Here is a 19999-nt window from a genome sequence, read left to right as displayed (position 1 = left end):
GGTCGGCTTTATTGCTCTTTGTGACATCCCCTTCCTCTTCCACGGAGCCTCATCTGTAAGAAGTGCTTGACACGTGTCCCCTCCCATGTGGTAGATACATCCGTGGGTGAGGAGGTGGCCCCTCTCTCCTGAAAACCTGTTCATTTCCTGTCGTGTGAGACATTGTGTCTGAAACCGTCTGGTCAGAAATCTAAATTTAGACTTTCCTTCTGCCAGGAGCCATGGAATGGGTTTGAAATGTGTTCCTCAAGGCTTCACTTTCTTTCTTGGGCTCCCAGAGGCTCAGCCAAGTAGCCACGTCCTGGGCATCGTCAGTCAGAGTCTTGGAGAAGGTTCTGGTTGAGCACGGATTTCTTGTGCCTAGAAGGTGCAGAACCCCCAGTGATCCCACACGCTGGCCTGGAACCCACCCCCTCCCACCAGTGTGTGCTCCCCAGACCCTCCCGTCCTGGCCGTCAGGGATTCCTAGATGCTCTTCTCACGGACGACTCATGACATTCACAGTGGCTCAGATGAGCTTTGTGTATCTGCGAATTGGATGCTACATGGGGTTCCGCTGACAACGCCTGCCGGGCGAGCCGGGGTCCAGAAGCCAAGGGCAAAATCAGGTCCTCTAAGGACAATGTTTCCAAAGCTCCAGCTTTCACCTGATTATTTGAATGATAAAATGAAGGCATTAAGACCTAATATAGGAAATAGCCTGCCTGAAGGAGCCGGTTAATTACTTTAATCTTCCATTCCCCATTTTTAGAGAGAATCTGGTTATAATCAGTCATGTAATACGAGTCACCAGATTAGTGTGGGTGGGGAAAGTGAAATGATACATGTAGGGACAGTAGGTACTGAAGAAGGCTAATGGGACAAGAGAGCGCTCATAGGTGCCACTAGGCTGTAGGGATACTGAGTATTTGGGCCGGAGAGGAAACCTATAGGCCATCACAGGGGTTTCTCACTGGCTGCCGTATGTTGTTTGAGGTCAGGAGATCTCAACCTCTCTTCTGTGGTGATAGATTTGAAGGATCCATTTGCAGAATGGCACGCTTAGCCTGTGGTGTCAATCAGATAAGATCATGGGGCTCCATAAACCATACTTGCAGTATGGAGGCCCTTGGGAGGTGCCCTCCCCTTGAATTGGGGCTCGTCCTTGTAATTGGCTTTAGCCAATAAACTGCGATGGAATTTAACCTTGCACTAGTTCCGGGCTTTAGCCTCAAGAAGACCTCGCAGCTCCTGCTTTACCCTTTTCGATGTCCCCGGCTTCTGTGTAAGAGGTCAGGCTGCCTTGACATAGACCACTGCAGGGACACATGGAAAAGTCACAGGGAGAGAGGGGCCCTGACACTAGGTATGTAGAGAGAAGTCCGACCGTCTCCACGTGCCGCCTGAGCCCAGCCACTAGCAAACCAGCTGAGTGTGCCCATACGAGTGACCCCTGGTGACACCGACAGAAGAACCACTCAGCTGTCAAGAATTCTGAGAAAAAGTAAGGTAGTTGTTTTAAGTCACCAAGTTTTGGTATAGTTTGTCACGCAGCAATAATTACTGGAACCGCCCACTTCTCAGGACAAATATTGTAACCTCCCCTCCCATGGGGACGCTCGTGTCTATCATCATCTGTACCGGTCAGGGCTCTCCAGAGAAGCAGAACCGATAGGATGGGGCTGCCTACAGGAAGAGGTTTAGTTTAAGGGATTGGCTCACACGATTGTGGAGACTTGGTGAGTCTCAATCTGATGGATGAGGCCAGCAAGCTGGAGACTCAGCAAGTGGTAGTTGAGTCCGAAGGCATCTGCTGAAAGCCAGGAAGAGTGAAAGCTGTTCTGGAAAGTTCCCTCTCGCTTGGGGGATGTTAAGTTAGCCTTTTGCTCTATTTGGGCCTTCAACTGATTGGATGTGGCTCACCCACACTTAGAGGGCAGTCTGGTTTACTCAGAGTCCACCAATTTAAGTGTAAATCTCATCCAAAAACACCCTCACAGAAACATCCAGAATAATGTTTGGTATATCTATATTTATATCTATATATGTATATCTATATCTATATGCAGTACATGAGCACTGTGGCCCAGCTATATTGACACATCAAAATAGCCATTACATCATCCATTGGCGAAAAACTAGGTTTCTTTCTTTCTTTCCTGGGTTAATTTTGTTATCTATTTTTCTTCCTTCATCTTATGACCTCTTAAAGGCAAGTTTAAAAGATGTTTGTTGTTATGGGCAAACCTCACAGTAATCAAAAACATATTCTTGGGGCATGTGGGAGGCTCAGCCAGTTGAGTGTCTGACTCGATTTCAGCTCAGGTCATGATCCCAGAGTCATGGGCTCGAGCTCAGCATCGGCTCTCTGGTGACAGCACAGAGCCTCTTTGGGATTCTCTCTTTCCCTCGTTCTCTGCCCCTCCCCGGCTTACACTTGTGTGTGTGCACGCTCTCTCTAAATAAATTAATTAATTAAACAAACAAACACCATCTTAAACACACCGGGGACCTGGGGCTTCATCGCACCATGCCTCGGATCAGAGAAAATTAATTCTGAAAGGACCACAGGTCATTAGATGATTTTTTTTATCTCCATGCCAAATATTTGTGTGATTTGCTACGTCACAGTGATTTTCAAATGAACATCCTTTGCAAAGTGTAAAGCACATTTGTGAACCCCTGGAGGAAGGAATGCTTCTAGAAAGAATGTCAGCTGCTTGGCTGCGGGGGGGGGGGGGTAGAGGAACACTGGGTGCTGCCTCTTTGACAGCCAGTTCGTCTCTCCCTGCTGGTGGAGCCACATTTGGTTTGGGGGCTTGTCCCCATTCCTGCTCGGGGTGGGCCTTCATTAATCTAATCAACCCTACCTATCAGAATAATCCTACCTGTTTGGTTCAGGGGAAGACATGTGGCTTGAATTATTCCAATCAGAGGAAAGCTCAGAACCTTGAGCTCAGAACACTTTATGAGGGCTGGGAGGAAGAAAAGGTTTCTCTTCTGTGCGCTGTGGTAGGAATATTGGTACAAAGCCTAGAATAACTGTAGCCATTTGCTACCAAGAAGAAAGCCTGCCGAAACGTGTAGAAAAGAAGAGAACTGCAGAAAAATGGGGCCAGAGTCCCGATCAATCCAAGTCTAAAACCCATCATACATCTGGACTTCTATTTGTGAGCCCTACTAAATTCTTTTTAATGTCTTGGCCATTTTAAGTTCGAATTTCTATTCCTTCCAAACTAAAGCATCCTGATCTGTACATAATATACCCCATATGCCTTTCAAGAAGAGTTAAATTGTCACTTGACAATTAAATTGACTGGCAAAGGCACTCTTAGAATAAGGCCGCTGTCCTCTCTAAATATTTTGAGGTCTGAGACGTCACCAGGGGGCTCAAATGGAGCCAGAGCTGAGGGCTACCCCTTTGAGAAGTTTCCTAGGAAGCAGGAATGAGAGATCACAGTTACAAAACAGATTTGGGGCAGGGCAGGGGAAGCCTATTTAAACAAGTATCCGGGAGCCTATAGGGCTATAATGTCCCGTCTGCTTCCTGAGCTTCATGGAAGGAATGGCTGTCTGGCCATGGTCAAGTTTCTAGCCCTTTCTGTGTGGGTGGAAAGACTCAGACCACAGTAATTATGACATGTGGTTAAATATTTAGAAATGATATAAGTTGGGCACCAGGAGAGATTTAGGAAAGCTCTAAAGTTATGTTTTTCTTCCGAGTACCTGGCCCTTCTTTTCTCCTTTAATTTCGTTCCCCGGCTTTCAACCAGGTAGTAGATGTCCACTGCCTTTCAAAATCTGCCGTTTGGAAAGTACTGAACATCAGCCACATACTCTTGAGTATCATGTAGGTTCCCAGAAGCTCAGTCAGAAAACCCTTACATTTTAACTACTCTGCAGCAGTTTGAATGATGGCTCCACAAAATATATGTCCACCTGGAATTTTGAATGGGACCTTATTTGGAAAAAGGATCTTTGCAGATATAATTAAAGATCTTAAAATTAGATCATCCTGGAGTATCTTCATGGGCCCTAAATCCAATGACAGGTGTCCTTAGAGGAAGAGGAGAAGACACGGAGAAGGGAAAAAAAACAGGGGAGGCCACATGGTGATGTAGGCAGAGATTGGAGCGGCTGCCAGGATGTAGGAGAGAGGCCCAGGATGGATGCTCCCTCAGAGCCTCCAGGAGGAATCGAACCTGCTGACACCTGGCCTCCAGAACTGTACGGGAATAAATTTCTGTTGTTTTAAGCCATCCAGTTGGTGGCAATTTGTTATGACAATCCTGGGAAACTCATATAGCAAATGGCTACGGTTATGCTAGGCTTTGTACCAATATTCCTACCACAGCGCACAGAAGAGACACCTTTTCTTCCTCCCAGCCCTCATAAAGAGTTCTGAGCTCAGGGTTCTGAGCTTTCCTCTGACCGGAATAACTCAAGCCACATCTCTTCCTCTGAACCCTGATCAGGGTTCCTACTGGTTTCCTTCATCAGGGTATTGCGTAGAACAGATATTGTATTGTGTAGAAGGAAATGCAGAATTTCACTTATTGTAAGATGCACCTTTTCCTGCATTTTAATGAAAATGGAATGCGTTTGATGTCGTGTTGGATTTGACGACATCGATACAAATGAACTTTTTTCTGTCCGTATCTCCCGTTTTTCCCTATGCTCTTTCAAGCAGTTATTCTTTCCTTATTGCTTCAAGGGAGAGGCCTGCATAGAGGGGAAAGCAGGAAAAAATAAAGAAAAGCCTTTGGACTAAGTGTTTTCTCAAACCGGGACCATTAAAGAGATTATACCAGGTGCCCAAGAGGCAAAACCCTCTCTCTGCGAGGGAGTGGCTCAAGGAGAGAGAAAAGCAGCCATAAAGGTAAAAACCGTGATGTCAGGGCGTGCAGAGGTGTGGAAAGTCCGTAAGCAAGAGCCTCGTGCCACACATTCTTCTAAGAGCTTCGGGTGTTACCTCATCAGACCCCCCACCGCGTCTTGTGGACCAAGAACTATGACTTCCCCCAGATGGCAGAGACTCAGACAGAAGAAATGAATGCTTCTCCCAGTGATATGGCCAGCAGCTGGCAGAGCAAGGATACGAGGGGTCTGGGTCTAGAGTTGTTGCTCTTAACCACTAGGCTAAGGCCGCGTCTCCACGATTCCAGGATGTTTCGGGGGACCCAAGACTGGAGAACCTGGGGTCCACTTTGCAAGGTGGCGTCCTGGGAAGCAGCAACACCACACACATATTGTGTCTTTGTCACAGTTCTAGGCACATGGGGTGAGAGACAAACTCGCAGAGAGCTGGGTGTGGGATACCCCATATCCACTATGGCACAAAAGCAGCAGAGTGACCACGACGCCCTCCCTTAACATGGCTCAGCGATGGCACAGAAGGTCAAGGTTACGTGGACTGCAGCTAGCGCCAGCTTTTCAACCACGTGGCTCATGGCCAAGGCTGAGAATGGGAAGATCCCTGCATGGAGGTATGGAGTAGGCCCTGAGGGCTAGACATCCCCTCAATGCCTCGGCACTAAGAGAACCTGCTAGAAGTCAGACATGACCTCCGGGAAGATGGGAAAACCTCAAATCAAAGGATATTCCATTCTTTGAAAGATTGGCTTTTTAAATGGAAAATGGGTAAGAGAGAAGCCAAATTATTTATTATTATTACTATTTTTTTGTACATCTGAGAGTTAAAGACGTTTACAGATAGGGCTTTCAATGGACCTTTGTTAAATGACTGACATAAATACATTGAATAGAAATCTGCTTCCTATAGCATGCACACATTTATTCTGGTTCCGTTTCTCAGACCACACACAACTAGTTGAGTCCCTTTTCTACCAGATAACTCTTGTTTTTGCCAAACCAGTCTTTGATGCCCCACCAGAGGGCTCCTCATGAGTCATACTTTTTTAAGATCCATACTATTAAGATATAATTTACGTACAATAAAATGTACCCATTCTGAGCATACAGTTCAATCAAGTGTGGCAGATGTGTGCACCCGGGTAACCACGAGCACAGCAAAAATATGGAACGTTTCCATCACACCCCAAATTCCCACTCCTCCCTCAATACTGGCCTGGGGCAACCGCTTTTCTGCTTTCTGTCACTCTAGATTAGTTTTGCCTTTCCAAGAATTTCACATAAATGGAATCATATGTCATATTTTAAGTTTCTATAAAATAAATGGAAAAGCCAGAGACACCCCATTAAAGAGAACGGGTATCGCTGAAATGCACCAGCTTGGCCAGCTTGCCTGACGCTGCCTGAATCAGAGACAGCCATCCTGCCAAACTGCCACCCTTCCCCGCCTCCCAGCCCCCCTCCGCTCCCTTCTGTGTGGCGCTCTGTATCCACGACCATTCCCTTCCCTCCCTCTTGGAGTCATATTTCCCCTCTTGGACCACGTTTGCCGATTGAGAAAGTAAACAACAAATGAAACCTCTGGAAGAGCATCTTTGCTGAAGAGGCTGCTGATCCCTGGGGAGAACCAGACAGGAAGTGTGTCCACTCAGTTCTTACTGACATCCCAGATAATGTAAACTCCCCATTTCCTCTACAGCTGGCTCAGGAACTGGCCTCTCTGACACAATGGGAGAAGCTTCGGTTTCCCATTATTTAACAGTTGGACACCCCTTTGCTCTCCTGGCTCCTAGCACTATCCGTCCCTCTCTTGTCAAGAGTTTTGTTTTCTTTCTTCATCGTCACCTCCGGGCTGAACAGAGGGTGAGAGAGAGTGATGGTCTAGTCTTTCAATCATTTCCTCTTCTCCTTAAACCTGCCTGGTTCTTCACCCATGTGTAGGACATTTTTGATGCCTGAGTAGACAGAAATGGGCTTCTGGAGTGGAGCTATCAGTTGCCATACTGTTGTTATTCTTCCCAGTAAAAGCTCTTCAGCAAGAGAGTGGCTGCTGGTAACAGAATACATCTGCAGAAAACAGAAAATGAATATGCAGTACATATAAACCAAAGAACATTACCCTCCTCTGGTTCTCTGAAGCATATCCAGGCAGGCAGGGGAAATGTCGGTGCCTTCCACAGTGTGTGGATTGGACCAGTGGTTCTCAAAATGTGATCCCCAAACCAGTGGTATCAGCACCACCTGACGTATTAGTTATCTGTTGCTGTGTGATAAGTTACCCCAAAGTTTAGTGGCTTTAAGTATCAACAAACTTGTCTTATTTCACACAGTTTCTGTGGGTCAGGAATTTAGAAGTGACTTACCTGGGTGAATTTGACCCAGGGCTTCTTAGGAGGTTGCAGTCAAGTTGTTACTGCAAGCTGCAATAATCTGAAGGCTCAACTGTGGCTGGAAGTTGATGCTTAGAGAATGAGAGAGCCTTGTCTTTAAATCACATGCCCTCACATCCATCAAATATAGTTAGAATTGGGTCACGAGGGGCGCCTGGGTGGCGCAGTCGGTTAAGCGTCTGACTTCAACCAGGTCACGATCTCGCGGTCCGTGAGTTCGAGCCCCGCATCGGGCTCTGGGCTGATGGCTCAGAGCCTGGAGCCTGCTTCCGATTCTGCATCTCCCTCTCTCTCTGCCCCTCCCCCGTTCATGCTCTGTGTCTCTCTGTCCCAAAAATAAATAAACTTTGAAAAAAAAATTAAAAAAAAAAAAAGAATTGGGTTATGAAATCTAGCCCATACTCCAAAGGATGAAAGTAAGACTCCATCTTTTGAAAGGAGGGATGTAAAGAATTTATGGACATATGTTAAAATGATTGCACCTGGCTGAGAAATGCAAATTTCTTGGGCCCACTCCAGACCTGCTGGATCAGAAACTCCAGGGTTTGAGTCCAGCAATCACTGGACTGAGTCCAGTTCACAAGCCCACAGGTGATCTGATGCTGGCTAAATTTGGGGAACCACCAGGTTAAAGTAAAGAGTGAGAAAACCTCACCTCACTTGTGGGTAACTGCGGTGAAGCCTTACCAACCAAGGCTACCTTTTCGAAGCTGGCCATTAATGAATTTAATGAAAGGCACTAGCCTTACTTCAAGTTAATCCACAACAAAAGGTGTGGTAGGCAGAATAATGCCCGCCCCCCACCAAAGATGCCTACAGCCTCGAAAGCTGTGCATATGTTGCCCAATAACATGGCAACTGGGGCTCTGTGGCTATGATTAAAGTAAGGTTCTTGAGTTTATCTTGAGCTTCAGGAGGTTATCTCTGCTTATCCAGATGGGCCCAAGGTAGTTACAGGGTCCTTATAAGGGTGAGGCAGGAGGTTCCGAGTCAGAATCCGAGGAGAAAATGTGATGATGGAAGCAGAGGGAGACTGGAAGATGCCATACTGCTGGCTGCGAAGATAGAGAAAGGGGTTTCCACCAAGGAGTGCTTGCAACGTCGAGAGTTAGGGAAGTGAAGAAGACAAATTCTCTCCCAGAGCCTCCAGGAGGAATGCCGTTTCGCCACCACTTTGATGTTAGCCCACAGAGGCTTAGGGTGGACTTCTGACCTCAGGAACTGAAAAAGAATTAACTCGTAGCAAGTTGTTATAGCAGCAACAAGAAGCTCATACAGAAGGGCTCTTGTCTGAGCTTTCCTTTTGGTGGAACAGAGAGGAGATTAAGAAGGATGAGGTGGTGGGGGGCAGGGAATGATCGGCTTCGTCAGATGCTTCCACAAGGAGAGTAGACATGTATTTCATTGCAAAGTCTCTCCTTGTATTTCTACCTACATAAGAGAAATGGTCTAGAACTGCGCCATTCAGTAGCCGGTAACCATGTGAGGCCGTCTACATTAACATTTACATTAATTGAAATTACATAAAATTAAAAGTTCAGTTCCCAATCCCATTAGCCCCATTTCAAGGGCTCCATGTCCAAACATGGCTCGTGACTAATGTATTGGGTAGCACAGACACAGAACATTTCCATCATTGCAGATAGTTCTGTTAGACCACACTATTCTAGAGTTTTGATCTTTTTCAATTTCAAGTAAGTTGTTTTTTTTTTTAAATCTTAATTCCACATCATATCCATCAGCATGATTGCAAGTGGGTACTATCAGACTCCTTTAGCTCCTTAAACTTGTATTTGTTGGTAGTGCTCATTAACTAGACTTTAAAGAACTTGCACCTCAAGGGGCTTCTAGGGATTCACAGGCGCCTTAGGAAATAGAACTGGGGTAAGTGTGTCTGTGTGTCCATGTATGTAAGGGAAGATGGGGGAGCAAGACCTTCACCCCTGCCTTCACTGGAACAACTTCCTCCATTGTGTTTCACTGCTGAGCTCATGCCAGTCCATGTGAAGAAAGATTCCACGGTTTTAAAAAGAAGAAAGATTTTAAAACCTTAAGGCTGGAGGGAGGGTCCCCACCCCACTTCTTCTTTGTCCCCTCCCATAATCTCCTGCAAGTCGTTTGGCCAAGATTTTTCTTCTCACTTAAGACCATGACCAGACACAACAAGTCATTTGCTCTTGAATATTGACATGGATTGATTATGTGGAGTTTCTATATTTGTGAAGATTTCTTTAAAAATGGATCTACAAAATTATTTTAGAGGATGCAGTTAATTTGGAAAATAGTTTATTGGGTTGGTCATTTTCCTCCTGGGATTAGCTCAACTATTTTGTATTTCTATTCTCAGAAACATTATAGTCTGTCTTATTTAAACACACACACACACACACACACACACACACACACACACACCTGTAATTTATAAAACACACTGGACCTGTCCGTTGCAGTAACGTTTTATAGTGCTTCTGGCAAAAAACAATAAAGTTTGGATAAAAAGGGAGAGCCTTTGGAAGTTTCTTCAAATCATATAATCTTCAACCCCCAAGGGACTTCTCTGCAGCACTGATAGCCCAGTTGGTTCAGGAGAAGCTGGATGAATCAGTGGTAGGAGGCTCACATTTGATAGGTAAAGCTAATAAGCTTTCTATATTTTGAATGTTAAAAGTATTGAATGGGGTAGAGGTCACACTTCTTGCCTCTGGCAATAATTTCACTTTTATCAACTACTGTCTTGCTTGAAATATATCCAGATTCCCCAAGCAGAGGAAAATCCCTAGGGCGGTGAGCACGTCTGTGCTTCTCCCTCTCCTGGGCAGAATAAGTGCTCAGCAGTGCCCTGCTATGGACAAGAGCCTGTCTCTGGAGCTTGCCTGGGTCACACAGGCTCTCTAGGCTTCAATTTTCTCATCCCTGGAAATCCAAACGGTTTGTGGATTAGTGGTGCCTCTGTTTATTTCTAGCCCTGAAGTTCTTTGATCATGTGATGGCTGCAAATAATTAAAATCAAATAATTCTGAATTTTAAGAAAGGAAATCCATCAGTTATGAGAGTAGTAACAGAGGAATTAGACCATATTTGATAGCAGTCATTATTTCCACTTGACTATGAATGTGTCTGTAGCCATGTGTGAATGAGAGCAAGTCTCATTGCAAAATGCCATTGAGCAAGGAAATGCTGGAGGTGGGTCTCCTGCCGCTGAGGGAGCAAATACCTGGGGGCCCCTCATTTCAGTGAACCATCTCCGAGGCCCTGGAAGGGGCCTGAGCAATATGATTACATGTTCGTATATTTTATAAACCTAGAAAAGCACAGTTATTTTAGCTGGAATCTGTTCAGACTGCCATTGATTTCCATTCCTGCTTCCTCAGCTCTTGGGTCAGGGTTGGGGTAGTCTGGGACATTTGGGGGATCCAGCTAAGAAAAGATGAGCTGGGGGTATACTTGCTTTGAATTTAGTAGGATATGTATTTTTAAATTTTTTAAAGCTTATTTATTTTGAGAGAGAGAGAGAGAGAGAGAGAAAGTGCACATGCGAGCAGGGGTAGGAGAGAGAGGAGATAGAGAATTCCAAGCAGGCTTCGCATGCTGTCAGCACAAAGCCTGACGTGGGGCTAGAACCCATGAACCGTGAGATCATGACCTGAGCTGAAATCAAGAATCAGACGCTTAACCGACTGAGCCACCCAGGTGCCCCAGAATTTTGCAGGCAATATTGATATGGGTCACTCCAAGAAATCTAGAAGATCACTAGGAATTTAGAGTTTTTCCCATTTCTGCAAAACCTCTTGTGGAGGGGTTAATATAACAATTGGTAAGAAGTCAGAGAATAGGGAAGAGGAAAATGAAAAACCCTGAAGGAAGCGTTTATCCCTGAATAATCAGTCCTGTTGTAATAACCAGCAATATTTAGGAATTCAGCATGCTGGGGACAAGGGCATTGTGATAAAGTTGTGTTCAAATCTCATTTGTGCCAAATGCTGACTTCGTAATTATGGAAAAAATGTTTTTCATTGGATCTGTTCCCTCCCCCATTGATGGGGATGCAAATATCTACCTCCCATGTTTGTTGTGACCTTTAAATGCCATAACGTGTATATGTGCATAACAGGCGCTCCATAAGTTACAGATTTTTTTTTTAGCTAGTACCATGGAATGTTCTCTTACAGTATGGTTAATGTGAATATCAAAAATTCCAAGCAGGGGAAAAGATCTCTTCTAGAGACTGTTGAGGTTGGGAGGGGCCTTGAGATGTTTAAACAAGGAAATTGTGACTTGCACTCTAGGGAGTGGCAAAGCTGGTCTTAGAACCCATGTGACCTAACTGGGAGTATAGTCGGAACAAGTGGGTCCTCTTATGTTGAAAATAAATCAAGAAATAAGTGCACTGCACAGAAAGCTATGCATGAAGCACTCCTGGCTGGTAAAGGTGGTTGTCTTTGATCAGTGCCTGGGAACCATATGTTATTGTCCCAGCGTAAACCTCGCCCCTGCCCTATGAGGTGGTTGGAATAGAGCCTCATTTTTCAGATGGAAAAACGGTGACCCAGAACAGTGAAGCGTTTGCTCAGGGTCACCCAGTAACAAATGACAAGGCTAGAATTCAATAGTATGTTGAATTCCAAAGGCGCGCCTATCCCCCTAGTTCACACTGTCCTCTAAGATTCGGTGGGTGTCCACAGTGGGCTCTCTCCATCTCTGACCAGATTGCAATGCCAAACCACTCACTGGAACTACTTTCTCCCCTCGGACTGAAGTCTTGGTGATGGCACCAGGGCCGCCATTTCTAGTTCACCTGGACATCACTAAAAGAATATGTGATTCCCTTAAAGAGGTTTATAAAGTATCCCAGTGTTCTCAAAAATAGTCTTGTAAAGTCAAAGAATTAAAGGAAAAAGCCAAGAATTTGTTTGACCTACATCTGAACCCAAACGTCTGCAAAGTTCTTTCATTTAAAAGACCCTTGAGTTCAGTGGCTCTCAGCCTTGCCTGACCTTAGAGCCACTTGACGAGCTTTAAGATGATTCCATGCCCAGTCTCCACCCAAGGCTAATAAAATGAGAGTCTCCAAGAGTTGGGCCTGAGACTGGCAGTTTTTAGAATCTCACCAGATGAGGCTAGTGTATTATATACCACTAAGGTTAAAGACTGGATGACCTTCCTCAATAATCCTTTCCAATGCTAAATTTCTAACACTCTCAGAAAGAAAAAAAAAAAAGCCTCATTCTTAACCAGGGTGACAGGTAAGTTTCCCTGGCAATTTTACACAGTGCAGAGGTGTTGATCAGCATAGCTTTGTTTTTTTTTAAGGCCATTTGTTGCTATATTATCAAAAACTTTAAAAACTGTACATTCCTTCATACAGCATTTCAATTTCTAGGACTTTACCCAGAGAAATTAAGAGATGTCTGCAAAGAATTTCATGTGGAAGCTCATTAAAGCGTTATGTGTGACAATGAATTTTGGAGACAGACTAGGTATCCAATACCGAAGGTGACCTTTGGAGAAAGCTATAGTGTATTCATATGAAAGGACGCAACCATTCCATTTCTGTTTCGGTGCCTGTTAACCAGCACAGGAAATACTGTAGAAGGGCGAATATACATCAGTTTTGGGTTATAATACGTGTATTTTTCATATGCATAGGGAAAAATATTGAGAGTTTAGTTTCAAACATATTATGTTGTCAGTTGTTACCTTATGGTTGCCTTACGACTGCCCCCCGCCCCCCAGCTTTATTGAGATATAACTGACGTATAACATGGCTGGCTTTTTTTTTTAATTTTTTTGAATGTTTTTATTTATTTTTGAGACAGAGAGAGACAGAGCACAAGCAGGGGAGGGGCAGAGAGAGAGAGGGAGACAAAGAATCCGAAGCAGGTTCCAGGCTCCGAGCTGTCAGCACAGAGCCCGACGCAGGGCTTGAACTCACGGACTGTGAGATCATGACCTGAGCTGAAGTCGGACCCTCAACCGACTGAGCCACCCAGGTGCCCCAACATGACTGGCTTTTTTAAATGTTCTTTTGGGTTTTCCAAATTTCCTGGTTTGAGTATTATTACTCTTTGGTTAGAAACCACAATAAATAAATAAATAAATAAATAAATAAACAAACAAACAAACAAACAAACAATAATAAAATAGTCTGTAGGAAATGGTAGGTTAAGATGCAGTCTAGAAACATGTGTGCCTCCATGGCTCACTTACCCTTCATGCATTATTTTTCATGGCAAGAATACCTAGTATTTGCTGGAAGAGCTGTTCGGCTGTCTTCAGAAGAGAACATCGTCCTATTTTGTTGTTCAACTCGGCTGTCTTTAAGATAGACTAGAACATTCTTTTTCTGTCTTTCTATTTTTTTTTAACTACCCAGATACCCCTTGACTAAAGTCAATATTTAAGGTCATAAGAGTGGGAGAATATCAGCTAGACTTTCAGAGATAGGAAGCTGCTGTAAGGAAAATCCACAAAATAGCATTGAACCTAGGCCTTGGTAAACAGCAAGTATTTGTTGAACGAGTAAGTGAAGAATATATTTGGTAACACTCTTCGCAGCAGAAAACATAGGGAAAATCATATTTGTGGCTTTGTTTTGTTTTGCTTTGCTTTGCTTTGTTGCTTTTTTAATAGCTGCACTGTCCTTTTAACAACTAAGGTGTCCAGGGGCACCTGGGCGGCTCAGTCGGTAAGCTTCCCACACTTGGTGCCAGCTCAGGTCATGATCTCACAGTTCATGAGATGGGGAGCCCCGTGTCAGGCTCTGTGCTGACAGCTGTGGAGCCTGCTTGGGGTTCTCTCTCCCCCTCTCTGCCCCTCCCCTCCCCCCCCCGCCTCTCTCCAAATAAATAAACTTAAAAAAAATGAAAATAAATAAATTGTCTCTCTGAAAATTTTGGGCAACTTTCAGCTAAGAAGTTAATTGTGGACTATTCAAACTTGGGTTTGCTCTATGTTTAAGGCATTTTGCAGTGAAAACTTCTTTCCTGTTTCCTAGGGTAAAAGCAACAGGCTAAAATTCAATTCTAAAAGGAATGATGAGGAGGGAGAAGATGGGTGAAATTTGGATTTCAAACTTCTTTACTATCTGGAGTCTAGAAGTAGCTTATGATAGGTAGAATAATGCCCCACCCCAAAGATGTCCACATCCTGATCCCCGGAGCCCAGAATATGTTACCTTCTATGGCAAAAGGGATTTTGCATAAGTGATTCAGTTGAGGATCTTGATTTGGGGATATTTTTCTAGATTATTTGGCTAGGCCCAAATTAATCAAGGAGATGTACCTGTGGAGCAGTCAGAAAGGTGTGACCTTGCTGACTTCTAAGATAAAAGAAGGGGCCACAAGCCAAGCAGTGTAAGCAGCCTCTAGAAACTGGGAAAGACAAAGACGTAGATTTTTCTCCCAGAATCTTCACAAAGGAAGGAAGCCCTGCACACACCTTGATTTTAGCCTGGTGAGACCTGTGTCGGGCATCTAACTTTCAGACTGCAAGATGATGAACTTGTGTTGTTTTAAAGCCGCTAAATCTGTGGAGATTTGTTACGAGAACAATAGAACACTAATACATAGCTGAAATTATATAACTTCCATTAGTCATTTTTCTTGCTTCTTATAGATTTATTATATATTTGGGAGCAAATCCTAGCATAGTGTCTTTTACATTTTAGTATTGATTTGTGGGGTCTTGAATCCTAGTTTTCTTCTCCTCCTTTATCTCAGGATGCTGTGCTCCTCAGACTCTTGACTGGCCTCTAGATATTAAAAAAAGGAATCTGGAATTATTCCCCAGGAAGCTCCTCTTTCCAAGCCCGAGAGAGGAGGAACGTTGCTATGCACAAGGATATGTCCAGTGAGATTAGAGGCTGTAATTGTGGGAACTGGGCCATGTAGAGCAAGATGTAAATCCTTGAAATCATTTTTAATGAAACATAAACATTGAGTTTGCATGAGGGCCACGGTTTCTGGGTGGTTGGTTCTAACTTTGGCAATCAGGACTTAGAGGGAAAATCTTCCAGTTTTAATGGACTCCAGATGTTCTGGTCCCAGCTGAAAATTTTCATCATTCATGGTTAATATTTTTGTCAGCAGCAGAGTTTTGTTGTAGTATCTCCAAATTGGTGATAGTGGTTGTTAGTCATCAAACAAGGTCCAAATGAGAGTGTAATCTTGGGGTCACTTTAAGCATCCCATCACACTCCATTTAATTAATAATTGCTTAATAGTATAGCCACCAGAATTTTTTTTTGTGGGATAATGGACTACATGACTATCTGATGACAACCAGGCACTGAAATTAGGTATGAATACGCACGCTGTGCTGTTTTAACAATGCCTGGGGTCCTGGCCAAGGTCTAGAAGAAGGAAACCAGGATGTCAGATGGCCATCATGTTGGGCAAATAAAGAGGCAAAGGTTTATTGCAAATGACAATGAACCTCTTCATCATAGAATTTAGATTAAATTCACATCAGTTGGGGAACACTGAAGCAGTTATTTTTGAGAAGCACTTGGGAAGATCAGCTAAAAAAAAAAGACAACTTCTGTTTTTAGGACAATAACGTCATGACCACCTACACTTAATAAAAGATAAATCTACAAGTTCTCTTCTGGGATATGGTTTTAATCACGTAAGTAGTCTAAAACTAAGTACATTACTTGTATTCATGGGTCAGTTTCTTTTGATGAATGAGAAGAGCACAGCTGACCTTCCTAGAACCCTTTTTTGAGAATTGCTATCTACACGCCATCTTGAATCCGTAAAGAAGGGAGTGCGGACTGCATTTGTGCTTGTGGTTATGCGATAGCAGGACCCGGTAGAATAAGTTATGTTGAAAAGGTGTTTGAAAGGCCTGTTGTTACCCACCTGTTTAGAAAGGGCTTGGTTTATAATTTGCTAATAAGTCACATCCAGGCTGTCCTGGAGCTTTTATCAAGTACTTGTATAGTGCTTATAGTCATTGGTGTAACTAGATAATTTTTGAAGTTTTATTGCCAGGGCATATGGTTTCATGGTTAATTAGGGGCCTGGATTATAGGCCTCTCACGCCACTTAGCAAATGAATAATTTGTGGCTACTGACAAATAATAGAATCTCTTTGGGCCTTTGTAATTAAAAAAAAAAATGATAATAAATCATTTGCCTCTATACTAAGTCTTTAATCAGCAGAACACTTCAGGAGTTTCACGGCTTATAAAGAAAAGGTCATTTGCTGGAATGTTAGCACAAAGGAAAGATGTTACTGCCGATTCTAAATGTGTGTGCAGACTGCTCACTGGGGAAGATGTCGTGCCTTCCTCGTTTTTCCATTTTCCTCCTCATTCGGGTCCAACAGGCATATCACCCATAAAAGGGAGACACAGTGGTCCCGCCCCATCCAGAGGGACTGGCAAAGCCCATAGCTAGAATTGGCAAGATTTTAAAAATACATGTTTTGGTTTTCCCAGATTGTCTCAACTGTCGATAAGTACTTTTGGAAATTTAAGTCACAGACCCCTTCTTTTATGATGCTTTCCAGCAAGTACTCACCATATACAGTCTTCTTAGATGTCCCCTGGCCCCCTTTGAAGCCCAAGGCTCATTTCCATGTGTAAATCCACATGGACGATGTCACAGCCGGCTCTAGAATTACCAGTGAGCTCTGAGGAATCTGACTCTGAAGCAAGGAAAGGCTTCCTTTTGCTAGTTGAAGTCCTGGATTTTCCTCCTCAAAGTCATGAAATAGTTTGCTAGCTCCAGATGGAGTGATGTGATGTAAGAGGTAACGGGAAAGAAATTCTGTTCTAATGTTAAATATCTGTCTTCTCTACCCCGTCCCAGATGGTTATTATTGAAAATAAAAGTAATAATAACAGAATAACAGTGCTGAGGGGAGCCAGCATTGCTTAAACCTTGATTATGTTTCAGACACCCTGCTAAGCACATTACCTTCATTGCATACCCTCTAATCCTAAAGGCAACCCAAAAGCAAGGCACCATTAGTATATCTGTCCCTATCTTACAGGTGGGTCGGGAATGGCTAAGATAGTTAATTGTTGGGTCAAGCATGGTACACTGTTTTCTCCTGCTTTTAAAATGTGTTTATCCATTCTTTGAACAAAGGTTTATGGAGTATCTACTGCGGCCCAGGCCCTGTTTTAGTCTCTGTATACTCCTGAGAAAGATGTGATGAACTCGACAAATTCCTTTGTTCTACAGGAAAAAAGAAGGTTATACAAGAGCAGTGGGCTTCTGAGAAAATGAGGAAATGCTAACCTCATTGACCGGCCTCCTGCATCTGCCCCGAGGGACGGTAATAAGAACCCCATCTCGCAGGTGGGTGTCTGTCATAGTCACCTTTTCAGCTGAGTGGGGAGAATGACATCCAGAGAATGTGAACTGTTCTTATTTCAGGCTTTCTGCAAAGATCGAAAGGGGAGGTCTGGCCTAAGAAACGATGGGGGAATTTCCAGGTCCGAGAAAACTCACTAATGAACTTGGAATCCTGGTATCTGCATTGGAAAGGGCCTCATACCCCTGGAGTCCAGCTTTTAGACCAAATTTCTCTTCAGTACAAGATACTCCTCTTAATTGGTGGTCAGAGTACCTCTGCGTGCACACGTTTAGTGCTAAGGAACTCTACCTCATGAGGCAGTCCATTCTGATGCTAAAGGTTGTTTTTCTTAATACTGAGCCAACAATGCGCCTCCATAGGACTTCTACTCATTGGTCCCCATTCTGTTTGCTGATGTCATGCCAAATAAAGATAATTCCTTTTTTATAAAAAGGCCCTTAAGTGTCTAAAATCAGCACATTAAGACTTTATTTCTTGCTCCTTCAGCCTTCCCTCACGTGTTATGGTTCCCAAATCCTTCGCTGTCTTAGCTGGAGCAAGGGACGCTGGAAATTCATGCGCTGGGCCCATTCAAAGCTCACTGGGAAGAGCTATTAATAGATACTACGTAAGTGACAAGAGGCTGTGAAGGAGGGTGGGGTGTCTCCTTTGGTCATTTGGACGTGGACAAAGCATCTTTAGAGTCCCAGAGGTTTCTGAGGTCAGGGCTCATCTGGCTGGTGTTTGAGGCCCTAAATAGCGCTTAGGACACTGGGAATAGCCTTTAGAGGACCAGGCTGCAGACTCTGACACAGTACCAGGGAAGAAAATCTGATGGCTCTAGAACAAACTTGCTCCTGGCAGTTTATGCGGCCATCTCTGGGGAGAATATTATTTGCAGGGAGGAAGGGGATGGGTGGAATTAAAGCTTATGGATTCTTTGATACTCTAAACTCTCTTGGAAACCACAAGTACCATAAATTCCAGCTAGTTCACCCTCATAAATACCCCCCCATCTTTTGTAAAGAACTAAAATTGAGAAAAGGCCACTGATGCCCCCCTGACTATCTATGCTCCCTCTACGTGATGAGACCAGGATGCCCAACCTACTCCCTCCTACCCACTCTAAGAGTAAAGGAAAGGTTTTTTGGCATGATGTTGTACCTAAATGTAGGTCATGTAGGCCATTACCAGTAATAGAAACTCATTTTTAGTATTACTTGCATATGATGGTAAATTATTTTGTTGTTTGCCTCACTGATATTTTCAGAGGGATTTGTCTTTGATATATGAAGCTTGGTTATAACCTACCCTGTAGATTCAAAGCCATGTTAATATAATGATGAAATGTTACTTTATCATGATTTCTTCTGCTTAACAGAATGCCTCCTCTTATTTGTTACTTAACTCTATTAATTACTACACTTTGCCACCAGCTTTGATGATGATACATCCTTTATAATACCTACATGGTGGAGTGAGCAACATTATCTCCATGTTGCCAGTCAGACAGCTGGAGCTGAGAAATGTCCAGTGACTTGTATAGCATTTTGTGGCTCTAAGTAACTGAGCCCACATCATGTACCAGCCTTCCGCCCACTGCTGTTCACCTTGCAGAATTCTGTAGAACATGACCTAACCGAAATGGAGAATTAAATTCACTGAGGCACAGTCAAATTCCAGACCAATGGAAAACGCTAATGACATTAATTAGACCTATCCATCGAACAGTTAAAAAAGGAAATAAAACTCAATTATTATCTCTGAAACACAAATCAGAAAAGGGCAAATGTATACACCTTTGAAAATCTACCAAGGTTAAGTTTTTCAAAGCTCATGGTTTCTTGGGGCATGTGAGCTATTCTGGGGCAGAGTAAGCACTCAGTCCCACTCAGTTCCCTAGAGCCACAGTGTTTTCCTTCTTTTCTTATCTAATCAGGCTCTAGGAGTCTGCTAAGAGTAAGGCACACAAACCGCTTTTATTAGAGAAAAATTTTGGTAGTGAGAAGATTATTATCATGAGGATGGAAAGCAGGCCTGTCACTGAGGTTTGGTGACTGCTATGCCAAAGCCACAGAGCTGGCGAACCTCAAACTGGTCTCTTCATTAGAGAGTAAAATTTAAGGAGAGCTCATCTAATTCTTTGGAGGTTTAAGATAAGCGCTTGTTGACTAGAGACAGAAATCTATGGTTTGGGGGGTAACTGGCAATATTCTTTTCACTTTTATGTAAGATATGTGTTAGTCTTGGCTCTAAAGGAACATTTCGTATCCAAGATTCTGAAGGAACTCTTCTGGGATTAATTCCTCTTGGAAAAGTGTAACTTCTTTGCTTCCATTCCACGGAGGCTTACACGAGAAGTGGTGGGGGTGTTTCTTTTCCAAGGAAGGTGTAATACACTAGAGGCTGAGTTCTTACACAGCTCAGAGCCTGTAATCCTCCTAATGGAC

This window comes from Prionailurus viverrinus, chromosome B4 (assembly GCF_022837055.1).
Source record: "Prionailurus viverrinus isolate Anna chromosome B4, UM_Priviv_1.0, whole genome shotgun sequence".
NCBI lineage: Eukaryota > Metazoa > Chordata > Mammalia > Carnivora > Felidae > Prionailurus > Prionailurus viverrinus.
The sequence above is the reverse complement of the archived record's forward strand: the minus strand, read 5'-3'. Positions refer to the sequence as shown.